Below are 8324 nucleotides of genomic sequence, written 5' to 3' on the forward strand. Positions count from 1 at the left end.
AATTCCAGACTCGGCCCGTATAGTCAAAAGTATACAAAGAAAGTACCCGGGGTGTAAACTCATTTCCCGAACGATTTTTTAAATTATTATTTCACCACTAAAGCCCATGAGACTTGTAGTTTTTAAAAGTGTTTTCATTTTTGATGAGACGCTTGATAAAAGAGGTTTAATCGCTGCAAACGAAAACCCGCGATTTCCCGTAAATCCCGGGCTTGGCCCGTATAGTCGAATGTATACAAAGAAAGTACCCTGTGAGTAAACTCATTTCCCTAACGATTTTTTAAATTATTTTTTCACCACTAAAACGCATGAGACTTGTAGTTTTCAAAAATGTTTTCATTTTTGATGAGACGCTGAATAAAAGAAGTTTAATCGCCGGCAAACGAAAACCTGCAATTTCCCGTAAATTCCGGACTCGGCCCGTATAGTCAATAGTATACAAAGAAAGTACCCAGGGTGTAAACTCATTTCCCGAACGATTTTTTAAATTATTATTTCACCACTAAAGCCCATGAGACATGTAGTTTTTAAAAATGTTTTCATTTTTGATGAGACGCTTAATAAAAGAGGTTTAATCGCTGCAAACAAAGTCCCGCGATTTCCCGTAAATCCCTGGCTTGGCCCGTATAGTCGAATGTATACAAAGAAAGTACCCTGTGAGTAAACTCATTTCCAAAACGATTTTTTAAATTATCTTTTCACCACTAAAACGCTTGAGACTTGTAGTTTTCAAAAATGTTTTCATTTTTGATGAGACGCTAAATAAAAGAAGTTTAATCGCCGGCAAACGAAAACCCGCCATTTCCCGTAAATCCTGGACTCGACCCGTATAGTCAAAAGTATACAAAGAAAGTACCCAGGGAGTAAACTCATTTCCCGAACGATTTTTTAAATTATTTTTTCACCACTAAAACGCATGAGACTTGTAGTTTTCAAAAATGTTTTCATTTTTGATGAGACGCTGAATAAAAGAAGTTTAATCGCCGGCAAACGAAAACCTGCGATTTCCCGTAAATTCCGGCTCGGCCCGTATAGTCAAAAATATACAAAGAAAGTACCCGGGGTGTAAACTCATTTCCCGAACGATTTTTTAAATTATTATTTCACCACTAAAGCCCATGAGACTTGTAGTTTTTAAAAATGTTTTCATTTTTGATGAGACGCTTAATAAAAGAGGTTTAATCGCTGCAAAAGAAGTCCCGCGATTTCCCGTAAATCCCGGGCTTGGCCGTATAGTCGAATGTATACAAAGAAAGTACCCAGGAAGTAAGCTCATTTCCCGAACGATTCTTTAAATTCTTTTTTCACCACTAAAACGCATGAGACTTGTAGTTTTCAAAAATGTTTTCATTTTTAATGAGAATCTGAATAAAAGAAGTTTAATCGCCGGCAAACGAAAACCTGCGATTTTCCGTAAATCCCGGACTCGGCCCGTATAGTCAAAAGTATACAAAGAGAGTACCCAGGGTGTAAACTCACTTCCCGAACGATTTTTTATATTATTTTTTCGCCACTAAAACGCATGAGACTTGTAGTTTTTAAAAATGTTTTCATTTTTGATGAGACGCTTAATAAAAGATGTTTAATTGCTGCAAACGAAGTCCCGCGATTTCCCGTAAATCCCTGGCTTGGCCGTATAGTCGAATGTATACAAAGAAAGTACCCAGGAAGTAAACTCATTTCCCGAACGATTTTTTATATTATTTTTTCACCACTAAAACGCATGAGACTTGTAGTTTTCAGAAATGTTTTCATTTTTGATGAGACGCTTAATAAAAGTTGTTTAATCGCTGGCAAACGAAAACCCGCGATTTCCTGTAAATCCCGGGGTTGGCCCGTATAGTCGAATGTATACAAAGAAAGTACCCAGGAAGTAAACTCATTTCCCGAACGATTTTTTAAATTATTTTTTCACCACCAAAACGCATGAGACTTGTAGGTTTCAGAAATGTTTTCATTTTTGATGAGACGCTGAATAAAAGAAGTTTAATCGCCGGCAAACGAAAACCTGCGATTTTCCGTAAATCCCGGACTCGGCGCGTATAGTCAAAAGTGTACAAAGAGAGTACCCAGGGTGTAAACTCACTTCCCGAACGATTTTTTAAATTATTTTTTCACCACTAAAACGCATGAGACTTGTAGTTTTCAAAAATGTTTTCATTTTTGATGAGACGCTGAATAAAAGAAGTTTAATCGCCGGCAAACGAAAACCTGCAATTTTCCGTAAATCCTGGACTCGGCCCGTATAGTCAAAAGTAGGCTGTTCAGGTCAAATTTTTCTATGCGCCGCTCGACCTTCTAGCCGTATGCAACGTTTTCTACATTTCTATACGGTTTCAACGAGGGGTCGCGCAACTCCTAACTCCAAGCCATTCTCTAGTTATTGTTATTTTTATGATAGATAGTATAGCCCTTTTTTGTTGCGTTTTTCGGCCAATTTCGCAACAAAACACGGCACAAAGACGGGGGTCATGTATAGGTTTTTTTTCACAATTTCTATCTTTAAAAATCAATAACTCCAGATTGAGACATGGTAAGAACTTAAAATTTTTACAGTAGATAGTATATTTGTAAAAGAAAAAATATATTAATTTTTGATGGTTTATTTTTAGAAATGACGTAATGATGACGTCATAGCTCAAATATTACTACAAATTGCTCTAAAAGCGCAAGAAAGTATACAACAACCAGTAAACAATTTTATAAACTGTAATCTTAACGTTAAACAAAGTTCATTAGAGTGTACGAAATTTCGGACAAGGGTGTAAATTTGCAGACCAGATAGAAAAAATGACGTCATAGTTGAAAAAATCTTTCCAAATTGATGAAAATGCAAAAAAGTTCACAGGAACATAATAAAACACCACAAATTAGTAACTATTCAAAAATTATACAAACACTCTTAAGGAGTACAAATATCTGACAAGAGTGTAATTTGCAGACCAGATAGAAAAAATGACGTCATAGTTGAAAAAATCTTTCCAAATTGATGAAAATGCGAAAAAAATTCACAGGAACATAATAAAACACCACAAATTAGTAACTATTCAAAAATTTTACAAACACTCTTGAAGAGTACAAAATATTTGACAAGAGTGTAATTTGCAGACCAGATAGTAAAAATGATGCTGTAGCTCAAAAATAACATAAAATCAATGTATAAAAGCAAAACAATTATACAATAACCGGCAAAAATGTTTATAAACTGTAATCTTAACATTGAGAGACTTCATAGAAATGTACGAAATTTATATTTTTGCAGACCAGCCAGAGAAAATAACGTAATAGCTGAAAAGATATTTCAAATTTAAGGAAATGTAAAAAGAAAGTCCACAGGAACCACTGTAAAACACTAAGTTGGTAACTATAAAACTTTGACAAACACTCTTAAAGCTTGCAAAATATTTGACAGAGTATAAATATGCAGACCAGATGAAAATGGAACAACTGCACCTTTTAGCACCTAAATAAAAAAAAGAACGCAAAATATTAAGCTACCATAAGTGCTAAATGTTTTAATAGAACAATATATACCACATGTCACAAGTTGACAAAACAATGATCCTCAAAGGAAGAAGTTTTTGCCATAAAAAAGTTCCACGGTTTGAACGAAATACATTACCACAAAAATTTCTTCCCTCAAATATATAACTATACTATAACTAACTATATTCTAAGATAACATAATAACGTCTCCCTTCTCAAAATCTAAAATTATTGGAAAACTCCAAACTGTCTCAGGTTCTGACTCATATACTACATTAAACAACGTGCGTTTAGGATTGGAATGTCGTTTTGCTACACTTAGAATTTCCCCTTTACACCAATATGCATCCTCTTCATCTTCTTCCTTTAAATGATGCCGTATGTGTAAACCAACTAAACAATCAGGGTCTTTGATGAAGGAAGGGAGTTTGTTGCTTTTTTGTTGTTCAGACAGTTTTTTCATCCTTTCTTTCTTGATCTTTTCCATCAGTTCCTTTTTTTGGGTTGCAACTACTTCATCTCTATCTTCCTTCGACTTCAGGTTATCCTTTGTTACCTTTTCTGCAGATGATGAAAATGTTACATGCATGATTTTAACAAAGTTTTCAAGAAGCTCTTCCCAAGACAAATCAACTCTTTTGTTTCCACTCTGTTTTGTTTTGTTAAACAATTTGGAATTGCATTTGAAAGGCATAACATGCCTGTAAAAATTCATTTGCGCTAGCAAAACTTCTGCACGTTTTTGTGATGATATATCCATGATGTTTTTTTTCAGTTCATCAACAGATATCCAAGCCTGGACATTTAGCTCAAGCAATTTGTTAAAAGCTTCCACTTTCTTCAATGCTATTTTCTCTTCAGCTTTCTTTTTCATATCTTGTTTAGCAAGCAATTTCCTTTTCCTCTCCTCCAACAGTTCTTTTCTCCTTGATTTATACTTCGCCTTCATTTTTTCCACATTATGTCTGGCTGATTCCATCATACTTTTTTTCTCATCATAAGACTTCTGTTCAAACCAATCAAGTGTTTTGTTACGCGACCACATGGTTAAAGCCTGCAATGTTTCAACATTGGCACTTGGCTTCGTTTTCACTAACAAATCCAAAATTGCAAAGTCACTTTCAGAAGCCTTATTGGTTACTGGTACAATTGATGACGTCTCCTTTATTATCTGACTGGGGCTCCAGTACTTTCCTCCAGGCAGTTGATCCTTACATTGACGCTCTAAGATGATGAGAATTGCATGGCAAATAATTTCAAGGGCTTGCTGTGTTAGAATATCCAATTCATCATCACCTGTATCCTCAAATAGCTTGATAAATAATTCATCTTTGTTGTGTACAATAATACCATCCTCTTGGAAAATATGACTGCCAGATAGAAGTGATGAACAATTGTTGCAGAGTGCAGATAGTTTGACTTTAAGTTGTAACAGGTATGGATTTATTTCGAGGATACTTTCACAAGACTCTATTAATCGCCACAATGGACCAGTCAATAATTTATCAATAATGCCAAGTGCTCTGACTTCACTAAGAAACAACTTATTTGATACGTCTTCATTTACAGCTTTCAGTAAATTATTAGGATCAGGCCATGATGAAAGAAAAGATACGACTGCATCACGATGGTAATATAATGCAGCAGCGTTATAAAACAATATGTTAAAACGATTTCCAATAAATGGTACAAAGTAAGATTTCTGATTGCGACCAGCTAAAAACGAGTTAAAATACGATGCTACTCCACATTCGTCACTTCCACGCACATGAAAAGCTTTACAAGCTGTACGCACTAATCTAGAAGCAGAAGATTCTTTTGCACTATTGAAGGCAAATACTGTTTCATAGTCATCACAGAGGACCATTCTCTCAAATGAATGCAGAACTTTATCTGCCTCTGAGGCAAAATTTGCCAGAAGATGTAATTTGCAAAAGAAATTTCCCATATCGGTCATGTCCGTTTTTTGTGTTTCGCTTAAATAATTCCAGTTTTCTACAACATTTGGTAATAATTTTTCCCTTAAAGATTTCAGTTGTGAGTTAAATAAAGGATTAATAGGGCCAAGATCCGACATTGTAGATTTGATTGATGTGACAAGCCGGGAAAAATTTGCATCCTTGTCACATTCTTTCAGAATGTCACACATGTCATCAATTGTGTCAGTAAAATTTTTCATTACTATTGCCGCATCGCCACCTGCAACTTCTGATAATCCAAATGTTAAAGTTTTTCCTTTCGATGTTGTAATCTGAAAATTTTGATAATGTTTATGGTATTTTGATGTACCATCTCCATGTAAACAATTACCAAACGCCTCCTTGTCATTATCAATCATTGCTTCTGCAACCTGTAATTGTGCTAAAATTAATGCTTCTTGCATTAAATGACTTTTTAAACCTTGTGAAGGCAACCTGTCAACCCTTTTTTTTGCAAGTTTTTCAAGTACAACCTTGATCACATCATTTACCTTTCCCATGCTGACATTCAAGGAAAGTAATTCCATAACAACTTCTCTTATTTCGTCTGAATAACGACCACCTTCAAATGTTACAATTTCATTGTCGTTTAATAACGAAACGAGCATTTGCAAATCACGATTTTCTTCAGTAAGTTGCTTCATGTTTGTACAGAGTTTGTCATAATCACTTTTTAAACACTTCATATCATTCACTTCTTTGTGGTCAATCAATTTTTTCTGGTTTTCAATTTTTAACAACAAACTGTGCGTCTTTCTTTTCAGTTTTGCTTTCTCATTCCGCAGATCATCAACTATAGTTTCACTGTTTTCTAATTTATCATTGAGTCTGTTCAAGTTTACTTTCATGTCATCCAACTCATCACTTTTATTCTCAGTACCAGATATCAATTCAGCTATTTCTGATTCCATTTTATTAATTTTATCATCTCTGTTTTTAATTTTCTTTGATAAATTTCTCAATTTATCTGCCCTCGCTTTGCTATTATCTTTAAATTTCAATTCCACATTTCTAAGTTTTTCCTCTACTTCAAGATAATTGTTCTTTATACGACGATATTCTGCTGTCAACTTATTTTCATCCTTCATTGCTACAAATAACTCGTTACTAAGTTTCTTAACCTCTTTGACTTGTGTGTTGTATTGAATTTCTAATTCTTGAAAATTTTCGCACTTTCTTTTTAAACTTTTGTTTTCCTCCTTTAATTGTTTCATTTTCTCTTTAAACAAAACTTCATTTCTAGAACTAGCCGCATCAATAGATCGCTGATGTGGGGTAATTTGCACTGGAACACTAAACTCAGCTTCCAACAAAGTTTCTATAGCAGAATTAGCTTTCCTTTTTTTCAGACCATTTACTTTCTCTACTAGTCTTTTAACTTTTGTATATAACGCTTTTTCTGGACATGTTATTTCAACACCAAGTAAAACAAATCCATCACTTACTTCTTTAATGCTTTTTTCATTCAATGAAGAAAAAAGATCATAAACTTGTTTATTTTTAATACTCATTTTTAAAGCTGAAAATATATCAAGCGAAACTGCACTAATAATTTTATTGTCTAACATAAGCTGCAAAACTTTTAACCAATGCATATTATTTTTAAAATACCATTCCTACCTAGACTGTGTATTATCTGCCTTTCTAGTTTACGTCAGCAATTATGATATAGCTATACATACTAAACAATGGAATATTTACAAAAATAACATTATATAATCATTATCTCTTCAATTATTATCTAAATCTTGCTTTTTAAAACAGTATAAGCTAGCTATAAAGTAACCTACTCTGACTCTTAGCTAACTTTAGGCCTGGAAAGTTGGAAGAGAGGCGTTTTTGTAAAAAAGAATAATGGTAAACAGTAAACAGTTTGCAAGAACTGAGTGGGTAACAAATTGGTATCTGGAATCAACAAATTTCCAAGCCTAATACTTTAAGTGTTTAAAAACCAAATCACACTAGTAGTAAGCAAAATATACCTTTATCTATTAACCACACAGTGGTATGGAATAATTAAACACAACATCACACACTCCATCTTCTGGTCCACTACTTCGGCTAATATATATATAGCTAGGTAGCTAGCTAGCTTTGGTGCTTTAGTTTAGTAGCTGTGTCTAATGTTAACTGGAATATCTAGCACATAGCCATGATTAATAGCCATCATTCCAAGACTATAAATCATATAATAAAATAAAATAAATAAAAAGTCGAAATTCGTTGTTGCACTGCAGCAAGTCACATAGAACTTTAAGACGGGGGTTCGATATAAACAAAAAATGCTTTTTCTCCAGATTTGTCATGCAGGAAAGTTAGGAATAAGAATAGAAATTGAAAGTATATTTTTAATATAAACTAATTTCAAGTGAGACTACCTGATACGTCATGCACTTTCCTCTGTTTGCGCCAAGTTTACATTTCCCTCGTCGAAATCTGAATACACTGTTGGTCGTTTAAACAAGTCTCATTCAAAAAAACAAATTTAAGGTACTTAACAATCACTATCTGCCCATACACCATCTGTCTTAAGCGAAATAGGTGCCGAATTCGACGATTTAAAATAAGTGCCATCACGCGCAATAACAAAATACGCGTTGCCGTGTGCGAGCTTGTTTTAAGCTGAATTTCCGAACACGGCAAAAAGTCACGTGACTGAACAGCCTATCAAAAGTATACAAAGAGAGTACCCAGGGTGTAAATGCACTTCCCGAACGATTTTTTAAATTATTTTTTCACCACTAAAACGCACGAGACTTGTAGTTTTCAAGAATGTTTTTATTTTTGATGAGACGCTGAATAAAAGAAGTTTAATCGCCTGTAAACGAAAACCTGCAATTTCCCGTAAATCCCGGACTC

General features: G+C 34.1%; 1 long non-coding RNA gene across 1 annotated transcript; it reads right to left on the minus strand.

Annotated features, from left to right (window-relative positions):
• Positions 1-2587: 2587 nt before the first annotated feature.
• On the minus strand, positions 2588-8073 carry LOC130635551 (uncharacterized). Its single transcript, XR_008982171.1, has 3 exons — positions 7844-8073; positions 7448-7642; positions 2588-3463 (listed from the first exon to the last, which is right to left on the minus strand). It is a non-coding gene; the product is annotated as an uncharacterized LOC130635551 (long non-coding RNA).
• Between the last annotated feature and the right edge of the window lie 251 nt (positions 8074-8324).

This window comes from Hydractinia symbiolongicarpus, chromosome 3 (genome assembly GCF_029227915.1).
Source record: "Hydractinia symbiolongicarpus strain clone_291-10 chromosome 3, HSymV2.1, whole genome shotgun sequence".
NCBI classification, from domain to species: Eukaryota; Metazoa; Cnidaria; class Hydrozoa; order Anthoathecata; family Hydractiniidae; genus Hydractinia; species Hydractinia symbiolongicarpus.